We start from the raw sequence: 26,636 nt of genomic DNA on the forward strand, positions 1-26,636 counted from the left end.
TGCAACCTGTCAGGATGCTGTTGATGGTGCAGCTGTAGAACCTTTTGATGTTCTGAGGACCCATGCCATATCTTTTCAGTCTCCTGAGGGGGAATAGGTTCTGTCGTGCCCTCTTCATGACTGTCTTGGTGTGCTTGGACCATGTTAGTTTGTTGGTGATGTGGACACCAAGGAACTTGAAGCTCTCAACCTGCTCCACTACAGCCACGTTGATGAGAATGGGGGCGAGGTCTCTGACCTCCTCCCTATAGGTTGTCTCATTCTCAACACAGTGATAAACTTATTTTACTACTCTCACAACTACTTTGTGCTGCCCTAAACCTTTATAGTATGTGCTTCTAATGGTCATAATGACGTGCTAAAATAATGGACAGCTCTGGTGTAAATGTTTGATAGGGGTAAGTGAGAAATGTAGTGATTGGCATTTCTTTGCACTTTTTAACCTGTTTTTTCTTTCTGTCACTGGTCTCGATCTTCTGAGCCATGACAAACACCATACATTGATGTACACAACAGTTTATATTCTCAAAATAGGAAATCATTTATCAATCAACTACTCACAGAACTATTACAATGTACAATACTGGTATGGTAGCAGTACTGTAGAGTTCAATAGCAGAAGCATTACTTTATTGATGGATGGGATAGGGTGTGCACACACATGGAGGTGATGTGTGATTACGGAAGCAAAATGGTTTTCTGGAAAACCAGAGAGTTTATTGAAAGTTCCAGGAATTTTTCAACCCCATGTGTGATAACTGTTGGAAAACATAAGAACAAAGTAGGCTAACTACTGTCAATTCAAGGAAGCTATATGGGAGGAGGTGGTATGGCAGAAGAGGAAGACATCCAGAATGGACAGGTATAATAGTAAAGGCAGGCAATGCGAAAAACAGTATACACTGTAGCATTACAAATTGCAGGCAGCGAGGGAGCAGAGGTCATGAGAGAGTCCAGTCTGTCTTCTTAGATCTTGATCTCAATGTTGATGTCACAGAGGTGGGGTCCACATCCTCAGGCAGCTGGCACTTGTGGGTAAATGTGTTCATCACTGTACCGATATTTTAAGATAGCATTCTCAAAATTATGGAGAATTCAGTTGTCACTAAAAAGGGGTTTTCCCACCTTTTCTGCATCGACTTCGATCTGGTTGTTGGAGGTGGTGACGATGACGTCCTCTGGAGAGAAGTCTTGGACGTCCACTGTGAACTGGTAGCTGTCTCCCATTGGTTTGATCTTCCCTGCTGTCCACGTCCGACCTGGAAACACAAGCAAGATATTTGGATGTTTCAGCAGGTGTTAACTGAAACCTAGCCTTTCTTGACCTATACACTATTTGTCTTTCTATAGATGGGGAGTGCAGCCCAATCAGTCTTATCCTTACTTAATAACTAAGATGATAACTCGTAACCTTAGATGCACCTTAAATATATGTATATGCATAATACATTCATACACATTCCAAAGGTTTGTCTAGTCTATGAACCCTGCTGGGCCTGTTTACTGTCTGTGTTGATTAAAAAAAAGCAATGTTGGAAGTGTGTCCCCAAATTGGAAATTACCATTCCACTGTGTGAGATGCCTGGGTGATTCTTACTTAACATACAGGTATTTGTCTGTTTGGCTGCATGACGCCCAGTGTCGCAGTTTGTGTATGGATGCTGGTTGCTATGCAACAGTCTAGCCCGTCACCTCCCAGACATCATTCCAGCCATTCTCTTTGAGTGAGATCCCAGCGTTGGCTGTGTCCAATATTCCCGACTGGTGGACACCTCCTAGCCCCTCCCATCCTACCCTGTCCTGCCTCCATCACCAGCAACCTCCTCCTTTTCCCAGAGGCATGGGCATACTAGTCACAGCACTGAAATACTCTGCTCTGCCCTACTACTACTACCCAACATCCAAACCTCCCTCCCCTTTGCGCTGTGTTGTCCTGTTGCGAAGCCGCTGGATCAAGCACAAGCTCAGAGGCTTATAGAGTTCAGCAGGCAATCTACACACACGATTACACATGTGTGGCACAGACACAGAGACACACACACACCTCTGTCTTTTAGAATGATTGGTTTTAATGTACATGTATGTTCAAACCAACATACATGAACATCTCATACAGTATGAATCAACAGACAAATTCACTCAGAAATAGTATTTGATACTGTAGGTATGGAATAAGTAGATTATAATAATGCTGGTCCACAATTGGGAATTCATGTCAAATCAACGCACTGGGAAATCCCAAAACATCTGTTTCAGGATGCATGAAAGAGCCAACGTCTTCTGCAAAGAGCCCCCTGCTCTTCTTCATGTATGGTTGTTGGATGAAGAGGTCTGCTGGGAACTGCGCTCTGATCGGTATGCAGAGGAGTTGGTCACACTCATTGATGGCTAAGTCTGCATGAGAGGTAGGAAAAAGATCCACTTTTTAAAGGGAGAGAGAACAAAACGGAGGAGATCTTTTTAGTGGTTCAGTCCTGGCCCAGTCCACTCAGTTTACATCCGAGGGAAAGTGAAGGATGGGCAGATCCAGTTGCACAATATTCCCTCCTGTCAGGTGGTTTGTAAGATGCTATGTTTTCCTTCCCACTGTTTGAAGATGTGTGTGTGTGTCTGCGTCCGTCTTTTGGATAAGTGTGTCGGTCAAGTGTGTCCACGAGCATATCCAATCAGTCACACGCACAGGACCTTATATATGTGGAGACAAAATGCTTTATTCTTCCTGTGTGTGTGTGTGAGAGAGAGAGAGGGGGGTTGGGGAGAAAAGTTTGGGGTTAAGAGAGGGAGAGCTGGGGAGCCGGGGAGAGGAAGGCAAGAGGGGTTGAGTCAACAGTTGGCATTCCAGACACTTGATACCTGAAATAGCTATAATCCTCTATTCTTTCCTATCTGTTTTTTTTAATCTCTGTACACATCAGTTTTCCTTTTTTGTCATGACATTTGATTATCTTGTGGATCAGTGGTTACTTAACATATATTCTTTAATTTCTTAGGGAACATAGCCATAAAACATCTGTTGCCTGGTGTTTACTTACATATGACATGGTAACAATTGTTACATGTGGTATTAGGATACTTATTTAAACTAATTACAAAACTGGAGGTAACTAATTTTAACCGATACTGCTTAGAGAATCATATCTAAATTATGTAACTAGTAACTTAGTATGTAGGCTACACTTTTCATCTACCCATTTCAATATCATATCTTACAATAATGACTTGCTGTTGTCACATTGGATCAATAATGAACAAGGACAATGGGGAACAGAGGGCACATACTAATCAGGGGGAATGGGAACCAGGTGTGAGATGAGACAGTCCGGGGTTGGTGGTAAATGATCCAGTTCAGCGATGCCTAGAAGGCCAGTGACATAGACCTCCGGAGCTGGTGATGTTTTCTTTACTTCTGATATGGTGAGAAGAGGGAAGTTGGAAAGAATGCGTCTGGAAACAAAGCCGTCGGTGGAGGGCTGGCGGAGGGCTGGCGGAGGGCTGACCTTTGCACTGGAGATTAGTTGACATTGGTTGGGAGGGCACAGTAGCTATTAATATCTAAATGGGATATAGGACATCAATGGAGAATGTTCTTGATTTGAGTCTCTTTGAGCCGCTGTTCAATGTTAATGATGCTTTGCCTGATAAATCATATTGTCCTCTGACAGTGTTGCAAACAGTCTGCAATTAATTAACCAATTGACTTGGTGTTCTCAGCTTCAAGGCTCCTTAATTCACAAGGAGAAGCCAAAAATAAATGATGAATCGAGAGCAATAAAAGTGAAGCTCTGTATGGCCTCTTGCTCTGTCCTTTAAGGTCACGGAAAAGTGATTCCAATTATCCGATTTACGGCTCACCTCCCCACAAGAGAGTGACCGTGGCACCAGTCAGGAGCCATGTCTGTTTGGGATTCTATTCTAGAGAGATGAGAGAGAGAGAGAGAGAGATATGAGGCAGTGAAAGAGAGTTAGAGAGAGGGGAGAGAGAAAGATATGAGAGAGAAACAGGGATGGGGAGAGAGAGAGCAAATCAAATCAAATTTTATTTGTCACATACACATGGTTAGCAGATGTTAATGCGAGTGTAGCGAAATGCTTGTGCTTCTAGTTCTGACAATGCAGTAATAACCAACGAGTAATCTAACCTAACAATTCCACAACTACTACCTTATACACACAAGTGTAAAGGGATAAAGAATATGTACATAAAGATATATGAATGAGTTATGGTACAGAACGGCATAAGCAAGATGCAGTAGATGGTATCAAGTACAGTGTATACATATGAGATGAGGAATGTAGGGTATGTAAACATTATATTAAGTGGCATTGTTTAAAGTGGCTCGTGATACATGTATTACATAAAGATGGCAAGCTGCAGTAGATGATATAGAGTACAGTGTATACATATACATCTGAGATTAGTAATGTAGGGTATGTAAACATTATATTAAGTGGCATTGTTTAAAGTGGCTAGTGAGTCAGTATGTTGGCAGCAGCCACTCAATGTTAGTGGTGGCTGTTTAACAGTCTGATGGGCTTGAGATAGAATCTGATTTTCAGTCTCTCGGTCCCTGCTTTGATGCACCTGTACTGACCTCGCCTTCTGGATGATAGCGGGGTGAACATGCAGTGGCTCGGGTGGTTGTTGTCCTTGGTGATCTTTATGGCCTTCCTGTGACATCGGGTGGTGTAGGTGTCCTGGAGGGCAGGTGGTTTGCCCCCTGGTGATGCGTTGTGCAGACCTCGCTACCCTCTGGAGAGCCTTACGGTTGTGGGCGGAGCAGTTGCCGTACCAGGGCGGGGTCGAGACCCAGGGTCTCGAGCTTGATGATGAGTTTGGAGGGTACTATGGTGTTAAATGCTGAGCTGTAGTTGATGAACAGCATTCTCACATAGGTATTCCTCTTGTCCAGATGGGTTAGGGAGGTGTGCAGTGTGGTTATGGGGCAGTAGTCGTTTAGCTCAGTTACCTTAGCTTTCTTGGGAACAGGAACAATGGTGGCCCTCTTAAAGCATGTGGGAACAGCAGACTGGGATAAGGATTGATTGAATATGTCCATAAACACACCAGCCAGCTGGTCTGCACATGCTCTGAGGACGCGGCTGGGGATGCCGTCTGGGCCTGCAGCCTTGCGAGGGTTAACACGTTTAAATATTTTACTCACTTTGGCTGCGGTGAAGGAGAGTCCGCAGGTGTTGGTTGCTGGCCGTGTCAGTGGCACTGTATTGTCCTCAAAGCGAGCAAAGAAGTTATTTATTCTGTCTGGGAGCAAGACATCCTGGTCCGCGACGGGGCTGGTTTTCAGCCACATACCTGTTGTGTCTGAGCCGTTGAATTGCGACTCTACTTTGTCTCTATACTGACGCTTAGCTTGCCTGATTGCCTTGTGGAGGGAATAGCTACACTGTTTGTATTCGGTCATGTTTCCGGTCACCTTGCCCTGGTTTCAGTTTCCCGCGAATGCTGCCATCAATCCACGGTTTCTGGTTTGGGAATGTTTTAATCGTTGCTGTGGGTATAACATTGCAGATGCACTTTCTAATGAACTTGCTCACCGAGAGAGGGAAAGGGGAGTGGGGGGCAACAGAGAAAGATTGGTGCTAGAAAGGGAGAAAGATGCAATGAGGGGGAGATTTAGGAAGAGAAACTAACAGAGAGCAGGTTGCCAGAGAAAGAGGGATTGATAGAAGAGTGAGAGGCAGGTAGGAAGATAGACAGGGGAGAGAGACTGGTAGGGAAAGAGGGAGTGTTCCCAGCATGTGTTGTTCTAAGGCATTGAGAGAGAGAGAGAGAGAGAGAGAGAGAGAGATACTGTACCAGTCAAAAGTTTGGACACACCTACTCATTCAAGGGTTTTTCTTTATTTTTTACTATTTTCAATATTGTAGAATAATAGTTTAGACATCAAAACTATGAAATAACACATGTGGAATCATGTTGTAACCAAAAAATTGTTAAACAAATCAAAATATATTTTATATTTGAGATTCTTCAAATAGCCACCATTTGCCTTGATGACAGCTTTGCACACTCTTGGCATTCTCTCAACCAGCTTCACCTGGAATGCTTTTCCAACAGTTTTGAAGGAGTTCCCACATATGCTCTATACTCCAGCATTTTGGATTTGAGATAAAAAAAAATTGTTTCCTATGAGGCTATAGTATAGAATGTCACCTTATGATATATATATTTTTTTATGTATCGCTGTTTTACCATTTAGAACAGAAAGCCCTTTGTGTATCTAGTATTTTTTTTGTTAGGGAATCTGAGTGAACAAATAACACAAGTACATACGTATTTCATAAACACAGTTATGCAACATCCAATGCCCTTGTGTGAAAAAGTAATTGCCCCCTTACACTCAATAACTGGTTGTGCCACCTTTAGTTGCAATGACTCCAATCAAATGCTTCATGTAGATCAGTCTCTCACGTTGCTGTGGAGGAATTTTGGCCCACTCTTCCATGTAGAACTGCTTTAACTCAGCGACATTTGTGTTTTTTCAAGCATGAACTGCTTGTTTCAAGTCCTGCCACAACATCTCAATTAGGATTAGGTCTGGACTTTGACTAGGCCATTGTTTTGGATCATTGTCTTGCTGCATGACCCAGCTGCGCTTCAGCTTCAGCCCACAGACGGATGACTAGACGGATGACCTGAGCAGAATTCATGGTTCCTTCTAATAAGGCAAGTTGTTCAGGTCCTGAGGCACCAAAGCATCTCAAAACCATCACACTACCACCACCATGCTTGACCGTTGGGATGAGCTTCTTACTGTGGAAGGCAGTGTTTGGTTTTCGCCAGGCATAATGGGACCCATGTTGTCCAATGCCATGCCGTCTAATGCCATGATTAAGAATGTCTCCCACCATTACCAATAACAGGGGAGGTTAGCATTTGTTCGGGGATATGATTTTGGTGCTTCTGTAACCTTCTTACTCATCATTATTCACAATTCATTCACGATTATCCATAATCATGGTAGCATCCACATGAGTGGTTTAGTGTTCAGTAACATGTTCTATATATCCTTTCAATAAAAGTGACTCCAAAATGGCACAATACATTGTTCACCATTCAGTTTCTATTGGGCAAAACATAATCTAAAACACAACCAAAACAAACCACAAATGCATCCAATAAGTTTGTAAAGTCACAAGTTCGATGTAGTCTTTGCATGCAAGCAATATGGGACCAAATACTAAACTTTAAAGACATCATCCAGTGATTTCTCCCCCCTAAATAAGCTCAGGAGTCAAGCCTAAATAAGCTCAGGAGTAAAAATGTGTTTATCAAGTCGCATATTAAGTTCCATGGACTTTCTGTGTGCAATAATTGTGTTTTAACATGATTTTTGAATGACTACCTCATCTCTGTACTCCACACATACAGATAATTGTAAGGTTCCACAGTCGAGCAGTGCATTTCAAACATAGATTCAACCAGAGACCAGGGAGGTTTTCCAATGCCTCACAAAGAAGGGTAGGCGGGTATTGGTAGGCGGGTAAAAAAAAGAAGCAGACATTGAATATCTCTTTGAGCCTGGTGAAGTTATTAATTACACTTTGGATGGTGTATCAATAGACTCAGTCACTATAAAGATACAGACGTCCTTCCTAACTCGGTTGCCGGAGAGGAAGGAAACTGCTCAGAGATTTCACCATGATAGAAGAACTGAGGTTGGATCAACAACATTGTAGTTAATCCACAATACTAACCTAAATGACAGAGTGAAAATAAGGAAACCTGTACAGAATTAAATATTCCAAATCATGCATCCTGTTTGCAATAAGTACTGCAATAATCACTAAAGTAAAACTGGGAAAAAAACATAGCAAATAAATAATCTTTATGTCTTCGGTACAAAGCGTTATGTTTGGGGCAAATACAACACAACACATCACCGAGTACCACTCTTCATATTTTCAAGCACGGAGGTGGCTGCTTCATGTTATGGGTATACTTGTCATTGGCAAGGACTAGGGAGTTTTTTAGGATAAAAAGAAATGGAATAGAGCTAAGCCCAGGCAAAATCCTAGAAGAAAACCTGATTCAGTCTGCTTTCCAACAGACAGTGGAAGACAAACTTTCAGCAGGACAATAACCTAAAACACAAGGCAAAAAATACACTGGAGTTACTTACAAAGACAACATTTAATGTTCCTGAGTGGCGTAGTTACAGTTTTGACTTAGACTTTCAAGACAATTTATGGCAAGACTTGAACATGGCAATGATCAACAACCAACTGGCAGATCTTGAAAAAAAATGATGTGCAAAGCTTTTAGAGACTTACCAAGAAAGACTCACAGCTGTGCTTCTACAAAATAATGAGTCAGGGGTGGGAATACTTATGTAAATGAGATATGAATTTAATTTTCAATAGATTTGCCAGAAAAATCTAAAAACATTTTGTTCACTTTGTCATTATGGGATGTTGTGTGTAGATAGGTGAGAAAAATACATATTGATTCAATTTTGAATTCAGATTGTAAAAATGTGGAATAAGACAATGGGTATATAGCCTCCCTATAGTTTTAAAAAACAATTGCCCCTGAAAAGCAGCTTCTCGTTTTGAAAACAACCGATGTGGCATTGATATGAGTCAGAAACTTTTATTCTAGTGTAAAAATTTACTACAAAGTGTAAATAGGATAATTTGTCATAAAGTCAGTCAGATGATAGGAAAAAAATGGGTAGGGTTTATTTCAATCCTGCACACAGCTCGCAGCACCCAATTAATCATCAATTTGGAGCGCAGCTACATATGACCTGATCATAATGCCCATGGTCAATTTGTTTTGACATTTGATATATCCCTATCGGGCAATTTAGGGACCAGCAGTAAATCAAACAATATTTAAAAATGCCAATAGCTCCAAATGTCAATGTCTTAAAAACCTCAAACTACACATTTTGGAAATTCATGTACAAATATTGAAAAAGACAAACTAAAAGATTGAATAATGTTGTCCCATTTACATTGTGTAAATTATTGATGTTCCCTAAGTAGCCCTAGAGATTGGCTAGTCTATGTCAAACCAATTTTGCCACGGTTGCACACGAGCCAGCTGAAGTTAATTGGCGAAAGTAGTTGGCAAGTTATCTAGAATGGTGAGTGACTAACTGTGTACTGTTTTGCCAGAGTGAATGTACAAATTCTTGCAATGTACAAACACACACACAAAAAAAAGACACCCACATTAAACGCCCCACCTCGAAGTCAACTCTCATTTAGCTTCAGTTATGGCCACTGCACATCTTAATGACCAAATCCCCCCCCTCCCCCCGCTTTTTAAAGGGGGCTCTTACTGGAAAAGTTCAGAAAGCCTGAACACAGCCACAATTATTAATTTACATGTGAGAGAGAGAGACTCGAGTGGTGAAGCATTTAGAAACAGGTGGAAAGGTAAAGTGAGACTGGAGTTTAGAACAAAATGAAGAGAGACTAGAGAAGCAGAGAGTGAGCGAGAGTATGTGTGCTTGCATGTGTACATGCATGCAGAGAGAGTGATATGACATACACACAGGGTGAGTTAAATTACATTAGCAATCTTCCAGAGACTGACTGGCTTTTCACCAGCTCTGCAGAGTGGTCATTAGCTGGTACAGCCACACAGTCAGAAAATCTGATTTTAAACCTAACCTTTACCACACTGCTAACCTTAAATTAAGACCTAAAAACACATTTTCATGAATTCTTACAATATAGCCTTTTTCGTCTCAAATGAACGATTCATAATGAAAACAAAAAAGAGCTTGTGAACAACATCTACAGATTAATCAATCTGGGCATGTCTCCTCTGGGGTCCGGGTAATCAGATGAGACGGTGGTGGAAACAGGAACAGGCACAGGCACATGCACAACACACACACGCACACGCACACACACACACACACACACACACACACACACACACACACACACACACACACACACACACACACACACACACACATTTCTCCCAGCTGGATCAAATATTTGCAAATCCATCCATACAGGCAAATGGGCTCTATCACAATCAGGTACAGTACCTTTTCTCTGGTCAAGCTAGCTAGCTAGTAAATGTCTTTCTCTTTTACTTTTCTTATTTCAGAGAGAGCATGTACACCATCTTAAGAAGTATGGAGAACTGGCGGCAAACACACTGAAGAGAAAACATGCCCCTGACTCCCTCCACTATCATGCAGAGCACATTACTGAAGACAGTGTCTCAAAAATCCATGGACCAAGCTGTGGTGAAGTATGTGGTCCAAGGGCTGCAAACATTTACTGTTGTAGAACAAGAACCATTCAGATAGTTTGTCCAGGATCTGCAGCCTAACTCAAAGAACTTATCAAGGCCCACACTGTGCTCCAGGATGATGAAGCCTCCAAAGAAAATAAGAAGTTGACCGAGGCCATGAGAGGAGTTGACCACATCGCCACCACCACTGACTGCTGATCTGCAAGAAGACAGAACTTCACTGGTGTTCCTGCTCACTGGATAGACCCTGAAACAGATGCCCAGCATCCATTTCAACGGTTGAGAGGATCGCACACCTTTGATGTGTTGACAGGCGACCTTAATGACATCCATTCTGAGTTTGAAATCCGGGTTAAGATTGTGAGAACAACAGACAACGGCTCTAATTTCTTCAAAGCTTGCCAAGTTTTTGGAGAAGATTAAAACAACGAGACAGTGGAAGCAAAGGAGAGGTGGCCATCAGAGTTTTCTGCACATACTGAGATTCCAGTGTAAGTAAGGATTATGCATTATTTTGTCATAATTGAAGGTCTTGAATGTTGTCTAAATCTGTTTCAGTGTTTCCTGACCGTTTGCTTGGGGACTAGCAACTGTTTCACATGTTGTAGCCATACACTATCATTGATCCATTTAGTCAACCAGCCATTGATTACTGTTGTTAAATCAGGTGAAATGATTAGTGGTCCCCTTTGTATAGGGTTAGGAAACACAGTATTATTATATACAGTTGAAGTCGGAAGTTTACGGACACTTAGGTTGGAGTTATTAAAACTTGTTTTTCAAACACTCCACAAATGTCTTGTTAACTGTAACGGCTTTCTTTATGTGAAGGAGAGTCGGACCAAAATGCGGCGTGGCTATTTAGATTAATGTTTTAATGAAACAAGGAACACGAATCAATACAAAAAACAACAAACATAACACACAAACTGAAACAGCCTATACTGGTGCAAACTAACACAGGAACAGGAACAATCACCCACGAAACGCTCAAAGAATATGGCTGCCTAAATATGATTCCCAATCAGAGACAACGATAAACACCTGCCTCTGATTGTGAACCACTTCAGACAGCCATAGACTATGCTAGAAAACCCCACTAAGCCACAATCGCAAGACCTACGAAAAACCCCAAGACAAAACACACCACATACCAAAACCCATGTCACACCCTGGCCTGACCAAATAAAGAAAGAATACACAAAATACTAAGACCAGGGCGTGATATTAACAAACTATAGTTTTGGCAAGTCAGTTAGGACATCTACTTTGTGCACAACACAAGACATTTTTCCAACAATTGTTTACAGACAGATTATTTCATTCACTGCATCACAATTCCAGTGTGTCAGAAGTTTACATACACTAAGTTGACTGTGCCTTTAAAATAACATGGAAAATTCCAGAAAATTATGTCATAGCTTTAGAAGCTTCTGATAGGCTAATTGACATAATTTGGATGTATTTCAAGGCCTACGTTCAGACTCAGTGCCTCTTTGCTTGACATCGTGTGAAAATCAAAAGAAATCAGCCAAGACCTCAGAAAAAATTGTAGACCTGCACAAGTCTGGTTCATCCTTGGATGCAATTTCCAAAGGTACCACGTTCACCTGTACAAACAATAGTACGTAAGTATAAACACCATGGGACCACACAGCCACCATTCCGCTCAGGAAGGATTCTGTCCCCAAGAGATGAACATACTTTGGTGCGAAAAGTGCAAATCAATGCCAGAACAACAGCAAAGGACCTTGTGAAGATGCTGGAGGAAACTGGTACAAAAATGTCTATATCCACAGTAAAATGAGTCCTATATCGTCATAACCTGAAAGGACGCTCAGCAAGGAAGAAGCCATTGCTCCAAAACCTCCATTAAAAAGCCGGACTATGGTTTGCAACTGCACATGGGGACAAAGATCGTACTTTTTGGAGAAATGTCCTCTCGTCTGATGAAACAAAAATGGAACTATTTGGCCATAATGACCATTGTTATGTTTGGAGGAAAAGGGGGAGGCTTTCAAGCCGACGAACACCATCCCAACCGTGAAGCATGGGTGTGGCAGCATCATGTTGTGGGGGTGCTTTGCTGCAGGAGGGACTGGTGCACTTCACAAAATAGATGGCATCATGAGGTAGGAAAATTATGTGGATATATTGAAGCAACATCTCAAGACCTCAGTCAGGAAGTTAAAGCTTGGTTGCAAATGGGTCTTCCAAATGGACAAAGCCCTGACCTAAATCCTATATAATTTGTGGGCAGAACTGAAAAAGCGTGTGTGAGCAACGAGGCCTACAAATTCTACTCAGTTACACCAGCTCTGTCAGGAGGAATGGGCCAAAATTCACCCAACTTATTCTGTGAAGCTTGTGGAAGGCTACATGAAACGTTTGACAAACGTTAAACAATTTAAGGCAATGCTACCAAATACTAACTGAGTGTATGTAAACTTCTGACCCACTGGGAATGTGATGAAAGAAATAAAAGCTGAAATAAATCATTCTCTCTATTATTCGGACATTTCACATTCTTAAAATAAAGTGGTGATCCCAACTGACCTAAAGCAGGGAATTTTTACTATGATTAAATGTCAGGAATTGTGAACTTAAGTTTAAATATATTTGGCTAAGGTGTACGTAAACTTCAACTTTTCATGTTGTTCATAGGTTCAATCCAGCTGAACTCGCCTTCGCCTTCTTGCTTGGTTTATATCGATGGGGGATGGATTAATGTAGGCTCCCAACTGCATGATTTCTATTGTCATCTCCCTTGTATTCCAGGAATGGACTACATCAAGGACCACCTGGAAGAACTCTTTCTGCAGCTAGGTGATGGCACCAATTCATCAGATGAGGATGCCATGGATACATCTCAAACACAAGAAAGCGCCAAACAGCTGGACGGATACCTAACCTGTTCAGCTGATCATATTGCGTTGCTCACGGCAGTCTATAAGCTATCCCTGAGGTTAAACACACATTTACCTGCATCAGCTGCCTGTGAAAGGCTGTTCAGCATTGCAGGATTTGTTTTCAGCCCCAGGAGAGCAAGGCTGGACTCCAGAAACTTTGAAAACCAGCTTTTATTGAAGATGAACCGTAAATTCTTCAACTTCAAGTAATGACAGCTTAATGCGAGCAAGCCCAAGGACACGGATGCCTTATGCGTTTTGTTAATTTGTTTAAAATTCACAAGTTATAGGTGTCCTTGTTACAATGGCATGACCTGACAGACTGATTTCTAATAGAGTTCCATTTGTGATGATGTCGTCATATTCCTACAGTGGGGTATGTACTTTTGATGAGCTCAAATTATATATTTTTTATGTATAGGGTTCTATTATAGGATGTTTTTTCTAAAGCTAAGTGCTTATGTTTACTGGCTATATTCCTTCATTATTAAGGCATAATTATATTTTGTCTGTAAGATGTATTTGGAAATGTTGCCTATTTGAGAATCCACTTTTTTAATCTGTTCTTGCATCTGTAGGTCTGGCTGTTTTGCTTTTTGGATTTATGGCTCTCACATTTCTTACTTTTGATACTGAAGCACATCCACCACTGCCTAATATAAAGAGTTTAATGTAACTTTTACTCAAGTATGATTGAGTACTTTACACCACTGTACCTAAGTACATTTAAAACCAGATACTTTTACTCAAGTAGTATTTTACTTGGTGACTTTCACTTTAGTAATTTTTCTATTAATGTATCTTTACTTTTCCTCAAGTATGACAATTGAGTACTTTTTCCACCACTGGCTATCATACACATCCAACCATGACAGTAGCTTTGACTGCCAGATGAGTCTTTAGTTAAATGGTGTCTCTAAACAAGGCTAATCTTGTAGATCCTGACAAGTCTGCCTCTAAATATTGCATAGCTGTAAAATGTAGTGAGCAAAATTAGCACAAGACCAACATGACGCACATGCCATACATTATGTATACATTACTTTACATTTACATTTAAGTCATTTGGCAGACGCTCTTATCCAGAGCGACTTACAAATTGGTGAATTCACCTTATGACATCCAGTGGAACAGCCACTTTACAATAGTGCATCTAAATCATTTAAGGGGGGTGAGAAGGTTACTTTATCCTATCCTAGGTATTTCTTAAAGAGGTGGGGTTTCAGGTGTCTCCGGAAGGTGGTGATTGACTCCGCTGTCCTGGCGTCGTGAGGGAGTTTGTTCCACCATTGGGGGCCAGAGCAGCGAACAGTTTTGACTGGGCTGAGCGGGAACTGTACTTCCTCAGTGGTAGGGAGGCGAGCAGGCCAGAGGTGGATGAACGCAGTGCCCTTGTTTGGGTGTAGGGCCTGATCAGAGCCTGGAGGTACTGCGGTGCCGTTCCCCTCACAGCTCCGTAGGCAAGCACCATGGTCTTGTAGCGGATGCGAGCTTCAACTGGAAGCCAGTGGAGAGAGCGGAGGAGCGGGGTGACGTGAGAGAACTTTTGAAGGTTGAACACCAGACGGGCTGCGGCGTTCTGGATGAGTTGTAGGGGTTTAATGGCACAGGCAGGGAGCCCAGCCAACAGCGAGTTGCAGTAATCCAGACGGGAGATGACAAGTGCCTGGATTAGGACCTGCGCCGCTTCCTGTGTGAGGCAGGGTCGTACTCTGCGGATGTTGTAGAGCATGAACCTACAGGAACGGGCCACCGCCTTGATGTTAGTTGAGAACGACAGGGTGTTGTCCAGGATCACGCCAAGGTTCTTAGTGCTCTGGGAGGAGGACACAATGGAGTTGTCAACCGTGATGGCGAGATCATGGAACGGGCAGTCCTTCCCCGGGAGGAAGAGCAGTTCCGTCTTGCCGAGGTTCAGCTTGAGGTGGTGATCCGTCATCCACACTGATATGTCTGCCAGACATGCAGAGATGCGATTCGCCACCTGGTCATCAGAAGGGGGAAAGGAGAAGATTAATTGTGTGTCGTCTGCATAGCAATGATAGGAGAGACCATGTGAGGTTATGACAGAGCCAAGTGACTTGGTGTATAGCGAGAATAGGAGAGGGCCTAGAACAGAGCCCTGGGGGACACCAGTGGTGAGAGCGCGTGGCGAGGAGACAGATTCTCGCCACGCCACCTGGTAGGAGCGACCTGTCAGGTAGGACGCAATCCAAGCGTGGGCCGCGCCGGAGATGCCCAACTCGGAGAGGGTGGAGAGGAGGATCTGATGGTTCACAGTATCGAAGGCAGCCGATAGGTCTAGAAGGATGAGAGCAGAGGAGAGAGAGTTAGCTTTAGCAGTGCGGAGCGCCTCCGTGATACAGAGAAGAGCAGTCTCAGTTGAATGACTAGTCTTGAAACCTGACTCATTTGGATCAAGAAGGTCATTCTGAGAGAGATAGCGGGAGAGCTGGCCAAGGACGGCACGTTCAAGAGTTTTGGAGAGAAAAGAAAGAAGGGATACTGGTCTGTAGTTGTTGACATCGGAGGGATCGAGTGTAGGTTTTTTCAGAAGGGGTGCAACTCTCGCTCTCTTGAAGACGGAAGGGACGTAGCCAGCGGTCAGGGATGAGTTGATGAGCGAGGTGAGGTAAGGGAGAAGGTCTCCGGAAATGGTCTGGAGAAGAGAGGAGGGGATAGGGTCAAGCGGGCAGGTTGTTGGGCGGCCGGCCGTCACAAGAAGCGAGATTTCATCTGGAGAGAGAGGGGAGAAAGAGGTCAGAGCACAGGGTAGGGCAGTGTGAGCAGAACCAGCAGTGTCGTTTGACTTAGCAAACGAGGTACGGATGTCGTCGACCTTCTTTTCAAAATGGTTGACAAAGTCATCTGCAGAGAGGGAGGAGGGGGAGGAGGATTCAGGAGGGAGGAGAAGGTGGCAAAGAGCTTCCTAGGGTTAGAGGCAGATGCTTGGAATTTAGAGTGGTAGAAAGTGGCTTTAGCAGCAGAGACAGAGGAGGAAAATGTAGAGAGGAGGGAGTGAAAGGATGCCAGGTCCGCAGGGAGGCGAATTTCCTCCATTTCCGCCGGCTGCCCGGAGCCCTGTTCTGCGAGCTCGCAATGAGTCGTCGAGCCACGGAGCGGGAGGGGAGGACCGAGCCGGCCTGGAGGATAGGGGACATAGAGAGTCAAAGGATGCAGAAAGGGAAGAGAGGAGGGTTGAGGAGGCAGAATCAGGAGATAGGTTGGAGAAGGTTTGAGCAGAGGGAAGAGATGATAGGATGGAAGAGGAGAGAGTAGCGGGGGAGAGAGAGCGAAGGTTGGGACGGCGCGATACCATCCGAGTAGGGGCAGTGTGGGAAGTGTTGGATGAGAGCGAGAGGGAAAAAGGATACAAGGTAGTGGTCGGAGACTTGGAGGGGAGTTGCAATGAGGTTAGTGGAAGAACAGCATCTAGTAAAGATGAGGTCGAGCGTATTGCCTGCCTTGTGAGTAGGGGGGAAGGTGAGAGGGTGAGGTCAAAAAGGAGAGGAGTGGAAAGAAGGAGGCAGAGAGGAATGAGTCAAAGGTAGACGTGGGGAGGTTAAAGTCGCCCAGGACTGTGAGAGGTGAGCCGTCCTCAGGAAAGGAGCTTATCAAGGCATCAAGCTCATTGATGAACTCTCCGAGGAACCTGGAGGGCGATAAATGATAAGGATGTTAAGCTTGAAAGGGCTGGTAACTGTGACAGCATGGAATTCAAAGGAGGCGATAGACAGATGGGTAAGGGGAGAAAGAGAGAATGACCACTTGGGAGAGATGAGGATCCCGGTGCCACCACCCCGCTGACCAGAAGCTCTCGGGGTGTGCGAGAACACGAGGGTGGAAGAAGAGAGAGCAGTAGGAGTAGCAGTGTTATCTGTGGTGATCCATGTTTCCGTCAGTGCCAAGAAGTCGAGGGACTGGAGGGAGGCATAGGCTGAGATGAACTCTGCCTTGTTGGCCGCAGATCGGCAGTTCCAGAGGCTACCGGAGACCTGGAACTCCACGTGGGTCGTGCGCGCTGGGACCACCAGATTAGGGTGGCCGCGGCCACGCGGTGTGGAGCGTTTGTATGGTCTGTGCAGAGAGGAGAGAACAGGGATAGATAGACACATAGTTGACAGGCTACAGAAGAGGCTACGCTAATGCAAAGGAGATTGGAATGACAAGTGGACTACACGTCTCAAATGTTCAGAAAGTTAAGCTTACATAGCAAGAATCTTATTGACTAAAATGATTGAAATGATACAGTACTGCTGGAGTAGGCTAGCTGGTAGTGGCTGCGTTGTTGACTTTGTAGGCTAGCTGGCAGTGGCTGCGTTGTTGACACTACACTAATCAAGTCGTTCCGTCGAGTGTAATAGTTTCTTTAGTGCTGCTATTCGGGGGCTAGCTGGCTAGCTAGCAGTGTTGATTACGTTACGTTACGTTAAAAGAACGACAATAGCTGGCTAGCTAACCTAGAAAATCGCTCTAGACTACACAATTGTCTTGGATACAAAGACGGCTATGTAGCTAGCTAGCTACGATCAAACAAATCAAACCGTTGTACTGTAATGAAGTGAAATGAAAATGTGATACTACCTGTGGATCGAGGCGGAATGTTGACTGGGTTGTTGAAGTTCTATTCGGTAGACGTTGGCTAGCTGTTGGCTAGCTAGCTAGCAGTATCTCCTACGTTAAGGACGACAAATAGCTGGCTAGCTAACCTCGGTAAATTAAGATAATCACTCTAAGTCTACACACTCTAAACTACACAATTATCTTGGATACGAAGACAGCAAAGACAACTATGTAGCTAGCTAACACTACACTAATCGAGTCGTTCAGTTGAGTGAATAGTTTCTACAGTGCTGGTATTCGTTAGCTAGCTGCTGGGCAGATAGCAGTGTAGACTACGTTAGGACGACGAAATACGATAATTACGCAATTATCTTTGATACAAAGACGGCTATGTAGCTAGCTAAGAAGAAATTGCTAAGATTAGACAAATCAAACCGTTGTACTATAATGAAATGTAATGAAAATGTAATGAAAATGTAATGAAAAGTTATACTACCTGCGGACCGAAGTGTAGATGCGACCGCTCGAATCTACACTTTCTAGGGATCTAAACTTTCTGGGGATAAGATGGCTGGCAACAGTTAGCTAAGGATCTACACTTTCTGGGGATAAGATGGCTGGCAACAGTTAGCTAAGTTAAACACTCTCCTATGAACATGACATAGCAGCCGTCTGTAAACACATTCATTTCAATACAGTGTAAGCTGCTGAATGGAAATGTAGTGTCATTGGGTTTGCCGACTCGGACTGTCACAACTCAGGTGTGCGCACACAGCAAGCATTTGTGTGTATCGGTCGACATTACTTTTGTCTCTCAACGCATCAAAATGACCCCAACACTAGTAATGTTTTAACTAGAGCTCCATGCTGGAGCTCTCTCCCCTGAAACAGTCGAATCCTCATCATTGGGAAAATCCTGTTCCCATGACAATCCCTTACTCTATGTTTTGCTGTGTGCTAATCCGGTAAGGAGGTGAATGTGTGATGACATGTATTTGAAGATGGAGGATTAGATTAGTTGTGATGAATTGAGTAATTACTCAAAATCTCCTGCAATCCTAGGATCAGCTAACTGAAAAGATCCTGAAAATATATCCTTTAAAGTAGCAGGATTAAAGCAGTGACGCTTTGAAGGAGATTTGGAACACACTAAACAGACGAAACAAATAGCTCCAATATTTTTGGCCCTATAACAAATAAACATCAAAAACATATGCATGAACACCTACAAATCTTGGATTCAGCTATTAAAGACTCAGACTCACCCACTGGATTATCCAATTACGTTGAATAAACTACAGGACAAAATACAAAGCCTCCAATCTAAAAAGACCTGTGGTGTTGATAGTATCTTACATTAAATTATAAAATATTCGGACCACAAATTCTAATTGGCTATACTTTAACATCCTCAGCTCTGGCATCTTCCCCAATATGTGGAACCAAACAACAGAAGTGGAGACACATTTGACCCCAATAACTATCGTGGGATCTGTGTCAATAGCAACCTTTGTAAAAATCCTCTGTATTATCATAAACAGCACACTTCTACATTTCCTCAGTGAAAACAACATCCTGGGCAAATGTCAAATTGGCTTTTTACCAAATTGCCGTAAGACAGACCACATATTCACTCTGCGCACCCTAATTGACAAACAAAACAAAAGCAAAGTGTTCTCATGCTTTGTTGATTTCAAAAAATCTTTTGACTCAATTTGGGATCTGCTATATAAATTGATGGAAAGAGGTGTTGGGGGAAAAAACATACAGCATAATATTCATGTACACTGATTTCCTTCCTCAGGGTGATGGGGTGAGACATGGCTGCCGCTTAAGCCCCACTCTCTTCAACATATACAGTATATCAGCGAATTGGCGAGGGCACTAGAACAGTTTTCAGCACCTGGCCTCACCCTGCTAGAATTCTAAGTCAAATGTCAAACCTTCCATAACAAAGCCATCACCGACAGAGAAATGAACCTAGAGAAGAGTCCCTTCAGCAAGTTGGTCCTGGAGCTCTTTTCACAAACACAAACAGACCCAAAGAGTCCCAGGACAGCAACACAATTAGACCCTACCAAATCATGAGAAAACAAAAATGAAATTACTTGACACATTGGAAAGAACTAACCAAAAAACAAAGCAAACTGGAATGGTATTTGGCCCTAAACAGAGAGCAGACAGTGGCAGAATACCTGACCACTGTGACTGACCTAAAAGTAAGGAATGCTTAGCCTTGTAATTGAGAGTCCACCGTAGGCAGACCTGGCTCCTGAGAGAAGACTGCCCACTGACCACAAAATGAGGTGAAAACTGAGCTGCACTTCCTAACAGAGACATATTTCAGTCAGATTAGACAGACCCACAAAGAATTTGAAACCAAATCAAATTAAGATAAATTCCCATATTTATGCCATCACAGGAGCAAGATTTGTGACCTGTTGCCACAAGAAAAGGGCAACCAGTGAAGCACAAATACAAGCTATATATATCAGTCTATTAATTTTCCCCTTTGTCCTTCAACTAAACTCAGCAAAAAAGGAAATGTCCCTTTTTCCGGACCCTGTCTTTCAAAGATAATTTGTAAAAATCAAAATAACTTCACAGATCTTCTTGTAAAGGGTTTAAACACTGTGTCCCATGCTTGTTCAATTAAACATAAACAATTAATGAACATGCACCTGTGGAACGGTCGTTAAGACACTAACAGCTTACAGACAGTAGGCAATTAAGGTCACACTTATGAAAACTTAGGACACTAAAGAGGCCTTTCTACTGACTCTGAAAAACACCAAAAGAAAGATGCCCAGGGTCCCTGCTCATCTGCGTGAATGTGCTTTAAGCATGCTGCAAGGAGGCATGAGGACTGCAGATGTGGCCAGGGCAATAAATTGCAATGTGAGTACTGTGAGACACCTAAGACAGCGTTACAGGAAGACAGAACGGACAGCTGATTGTCCTCACAGTGACAGACCACATGTAACAACACCTGCACAGGATCCGTATATCAGAACAATCACACCTGCGGGACAGGTACAGGATGGCAACAACAACTGCCCGAGTTACACACAATCCATCAGTGATCAGACTCTCCGCAATAGGCTGAGAGAGGCTGGACTGAGGGCTTGTAGGCCTGTTGTAAGGCAGGTTCTCACAAGACATCACCGGCAACAACTTCTCCTATGGGCACAAACCCACCGTCGCTGGATCAGACATGACTGGCAAAAAGTGCTCTTCACTGACGAGTCATGGTTTTGTCTCACCAGGGGTGATGGTCAGATTTTTATATTTTTTATTTTTCATTTACCTTTATTTAACCAGGCAAGTCAGTTAAGAACACATTCTTATTTTCAATGACGGCCTGGGAACAGTGGGTTAACTGCCTGTTCAGGGGCAGAACGACAGATTTGTACCTTGTCAGCTCAGGGGTTTGAACTCACAACCTTCCGGTTACTAGTCCAATGCTCTAACCACTAGGCTACCCTGCCGCCCCACATTTGCATTTATCGTCGAAGGAATGAGCGTTACACCGAGGCCTGTACTCGGGAGCGGGATCGATTTGGAGGTGGAGGGTCCGTCATGGTCTGGGGCGATGTGTCACAGCATCATCAGACTGAGCTTGTTGTCGTTGTAGGCAATCTCAACGCAGTGCATTACAGGGAAGACATCCTCCTCCCTCATGCAGGCTCATCCTTCCTGCAGGCTCATCCTGACATGACCTTCCAGCATGACAATGCCACCAGCCATACTGCTCAGTCTGTGCGTTATTTCCTGCAAGACAGGAATGCCAGTGTTCTGCCATGGCCAGCGAAGAGCCCGGATCTCAATCCCATTGAGCACGTCTGGGCCCTGTTGGATCGGAGGGTGAGGGCTAGGGCCATTCCCCACAAAATGTCAGTGAACTTGCAGGTGCCTTGGTGGAAGAGTGGAGTAAAAATCTCACAGCAAGAACTGGCAAATCTGGTGCAGTCCATGAGGAGGAGATGCACAGCAGTACTTAATGCACCTGGTGGCCACACCAGATACTGACTGTTACTTTTGATTTGGACCACCCTTTCTTCAGGGACACATTATTCTATTTCTTTCTGTTAGTCACATGTCTGTGGAACTTGTTCAGTTTATGTCTCAGTTGTTGAATCTTATGTTCATACAAATATTTACATGTTAAGTTTGCTGAAAATAAACGCAGTTGACAGTGAGAGGACGTTTCTTTTTTTTCTGAGTTTATTTGCACATTGTTACAAGACAATACATAGCCAATAATAACATTTGAAATGTCTGTTTTGAAACTTGTGAGTGTAATGTTCACAGTTAATTTCTGATGGTTTATTATCTATGTTTCCCATGCCAATAAAGCACTTTGAATTTAATTGATATGGCTAAGTTGAAATCAGAGTATGGGAGCATGTATGATCTGAATGTAAGAGAAAGAAGAGTATGTAGGAGGAGGCTGACCTCTATTGGTGTTCAGATACAAGTGCAGCATTTCCATAATTAAAATGAAATAACCACCCACAATCACATGTACACACGCCCCCAAACGTTATGTCAAGGTTTCTGCATGAAACATACGCTGGGAAAATGTGTCTTCTGGAGTATTCCCAGAAGTGTCAATCATTGCCTTCCCTGGAGTGAACTAGCTTGGCCCTAAACTCGCCTCATGTCCCCTCCCCTCTCTCCCATAACCTGTCTTGACCCCCCCCTTCTGTAAACCTCTTTCTAGGGAGTGTAGATAAACAGCTATTCTCAAATCCAGGGTCTAAATCAACAACTTTCTATTGTCAGTGTTATTACTGAGGCTTGTATTGACTCTCTACTTTCCTCTCCTCTGTCTCCAGCATGTTGACATGTTTGACGGCAAGAACACAAATTAAATCAGTAATCTAGGAGACTGTCGTTTTAACTCAGGAAAGTCAGATAAACAGACATCTGCAGAGTAGCACCATGTGAAAGATTCAATAGAATGTCTTTGTAGAATACTGATGTTTATAGCAGGCTTTTTGTTTCATTTGGTGTCTGATGCGGAGCTTGTTCCAACACTTCACAATACTATAAAAACTACCACAAAGAGGTGGTTCTACGCCTTCTGATTATACTGTAAACAAGGGACTCATGTTATGAGACCATTATGAGACAGTGTACTGTTTTTAGAGACTTTGTTGGTGATAATAACTTCATTAGAGCATAGATTCTGAATGTTTCACAGGTATTGGCAAGGTTTGTAATTGTTTGTGTAATGGCATTGTTACTTTCCTTGGAGAAAAATAGATCACGAATGATAATCAATTATACCTATGAACCTGATTACAAGAGCAATCAGTGGAGAATGACATTGGAATTTGCTTGATCAGACTGCGGACTAATTTGCAGAGTTAACGACCAACAATTGCATTGATGGATTTGACCCACTTTCAGATTTGGAAGTGAAAGCTCTGGAGAAAATGGGATTTCTTGTAAATAAGCTATTTATTTCAATTTAGTCAATGTTTGAGTTAAAGATGAACTATTTAGTTGTAATAAAAAGTGCCAGAAGTTGTTTCTAAATTATGAATATTCATCATTCAAAACTGTCCATTAAGACCTGAGTTTCTAACATTTGCTAAAATCACAACTGCGCTCTTTTAAGAGTTCACCTACATAGGCCAAGCACAACAATATGACTACTGGGAAACATTTGTCTGAAAGAACGAAGTGTACAAATACGTGTCCACCACAGTAACCATATGATACTTCACAGGGAGGTGTCTGTAGCTTTCCCAACATGGATTGCTACAGGAGTTTTATCCCATCTGACTCGATGATGGCTTAGAACCATGCTGCCTAAACATGCACAATGCCTTGTGTCTCGCAGTTCTAGGCCTCCTACTGTTCCCAGCACAATGAAACCAAAACATTGACTCAAGGATTGCAGGATGGACAGAAAATGTTGAAAACCAATGTCTGCAGAATTCACAACTCTTTTTCCCCTGCCACTCCCAATCCCGTTCTCTCCCCTTTCTCTCCAAAACCACAGGTAGCACTTTAAGCTCCACACGTCACGATGACAAACCTAAAATGACCACCTTGTTCTCAAAAACGTGGCTTTTGGACTATGGTGCCTTGCCTGCAGCTAAGTTGGCAAGGTCTTTCCAAGGCCACACTGACAGGAAATTGTATTAATCCAGAACTGGGATGAAGTAATGTCACTTGGTTCTTAAAACGATGCCAGAGCTGGGGGAGACCACCTCGGCCAAGGCCTAGTCCTGAGCTGGATAACAGGGCCAGGCCTCAGGGCAATACAAAGCCTCCTCCATCTGCCTCCTAATTGGTTTAAGGACTAATTATCTGCTGGGGTTCACGTTGTGCACCAACGATTACTGGCCCACAAAACATGTAGACACAAGGAAACATAGCAAAAAGGACAATAAAGTTGGGAAAGACATGTCGTGCTGTGTGGGCCAAGAGCAATTGAATGATGAGCTTCTCGGTTTTGTTTTCTGTGAAATGTGTTTAACCCTGAGGGTTCGTATATCCAGAGGAGGGAGCAGCACTGGAGTGAATATTATTGTGGCTTAACGCATCATCCAAATTTAGAATTATTTATACCAAACCTGGGGCCCACATGTACAACTATACCACCCAGACTGTGTGTAGTTAAACTCAAAGCTTTTGCAGAGCAAATTCTTACTGTTAAGAAGCACCCATGAGAATCCACACAGACAAAATATTCATTCCCCTTTACTTACTACACTTTGTGTTACAGCCCAAATTTAAAATGTATTAAATAAATACACATTCTCACCCTTTGTTTGACATTTTTGATATTTTATTGAAAATAGTACAGAAATATCTAATTTACTTAAGTATTCTCTCCTGAGTCAATACTTTGTAGAAGCACTTTTGGCAGGAATTACAGCTTTGAGTCATCTTGGGTATGTCTTTATCAGCTTTGCACATCTGGATTTGGGCATTGTTCTGTTGGAACGTAAATATTTGCCCCCCCAGTCTAAGGTCGGTTGCACTCTGAAGCAGGTTCTCATCAAGGATTTGCATGTATTTGACTCCATTCATTGTTCCATCTATCCTTACCAGCATCCCGGTAGCATGATGCTACCATCACAGTTCTATTTCGGAGATCTACGGACAGTTCCTTAATTTCTGCTGTAACATGCACTGTCAAGTGTGGGACCTTATATAGACAGGTGTGTTTCATTCCAAATCAAGTCAAAACAATTGAATTGACCACAGGTGGACTCCAATCAAGTTGTAGTGAATATCTCAAGAATAATCAAAGATTATTGGATGCACCCGAGTTCAATTTGGAGTGTCATAACAAAGGGGTGTGAATACTTAATGTATATACAGTTGAAGTCGGAAGTTTACATACACTTAGGTTGGAGTCATTAAACTCGTTTTTCAACCACTTCACAAATTTCTTGTTAACCAACTATAGTTTTGGCAAATCGGTTAGGACATCTACTTTGTGCATGACACAAGTAATTTTTCCAACATTTGTTTCCAGACAGAATATTTCACTTAATCACAATTCCAGTGGGTCAGAAGTTTACATACAGTAAGTTGACTGTGCCTTCAAACAGCTCGGAAAATACCAGAAAATTATGTCATGGCTTTAGAAGCTTCTGATAGGTTAATTGACATAATTTGATTCAATTGGAGGTGTACCTGTGGATGTATTCCAAGGCCTACCTTCAAACTCAGTGCCTTGACATCATGGGAAAATCAAAAGAAATCAGTCAAAAAAAATGTAGACCTCTACAAGTCTGGTTCATCCTTGGGAGCAATTTCCAAATGTCTGAAGGTACCACGTTCATCTGTACAAACGATATTAAGCAAGTATAAACGCCATGGCACCACAAAGCCGTCATACCTCTCAGGAAGGACACGCGGTCTGTCTCCTAGAGATGAACGTACTTTGGTGTAAAAAGTGAAAATCAATCCCAGAATAACAGCAAAGGGCTTTGTGAAGATGCTGGAGGAAACCGGTACAAAAGTATCTATATCCACAGTAAAACGAGTCCAATATCAACATAACCTGAAAGGCCGCTCAGCAAGGAAGAAGAAACTGCTCCAAAACCGCCATAAAAAAGCCAGACTACAGTTTGCAACTGCACATGGGGACAAAGATCATACTTTTTGGAGAATTGTGCTCTGGTCTGATGAAACAAAAATACAACTGTTTGGCCGTAATGACCATCGTTATGTTTGGAGGAAAAATGGGGAGGCTTTCAAGCCGAAGAACACCATCCCAACTGTGAAGCACGGAGGTGACAGCATCATGTTGTGGGGGTGCTTTGCTGCAGGAGGGACTGGTGCACTTCACAAAATAGATGGCATCATGAGGAGGGGAAATTATGTGGATATATTGAAGCAACGTCTCAAGACATCAGTCAGGAAGTTAAAGCTTGGTTGCAAATGGGTCTTCCAAATGGACAATGACCCCAAGCATACTTCAACAGTTGTGGCAAAATGGCTTAAGGACAACAAAGTCAAGGTATTGGAGTGGCTATCACAAAGCCCTGACCTAAATCCGATAGAAAATTTGTGGGCAGAACTGAAAAAGTGTGTGCGAGCAAGGAGGCCTACAAACCTGACTCAGTTACACAAGCTCTGCCTTGAGGAATGGGACAAAATTCACACAACTTATTCTGGGAAGTTTGTGGAAGGCTACCCGAAATGTTTGACCCAAGTTAAACAATTTAAAGGCAATACTAACAAATATTAATTTAGTGTATGTAAACTTCTGACCCACTGGGAATGTGATGAAAGAAATAAAAGCTGAAATAAATCACTCTCTGCTATTATTCTGACATTTCACATTGTTAAAATAAAGTGGTGATCCTAACTGACCGAAGACCGGGAATTTTTACTAGGATTAAATGTCAGGAATTGTGAAACTGGGTTTAAATGTATTTTGCTAAGGT

At 42.8% G+C, this 26,636-nt stretch overlaps 1 pseudogene; it reads right to left on the bottom strand.

Annotated features, from left to right (window-relative positions):
• Positions 1 to 941: 941 nt before the first annotated feature.
• On the bottom strand, positions 942 to 2,382 carry LOC135559335 (heat shock protein beta-7-like; annotated as a pseudogene).
• Positions 2,383 to 26,636: the final 24,254 nt, after the last annotated feature.

This window comes from Oncorhynchus masou, chromosome 18 (genome assembly GCF_036934945.1).
Source record: "Oncorhynchus masou masou isolate Uvic2021 chromosome 18, UVic_Omas_1.1, whole genome shotgun sequence".
Taxonomy (NCBI): Eukaryota; Metazoa; Chordata; class Actinopteri; order Salmoniformes; family Salmonidae; genus Oncorhynchus; species Oncorhynchus masou.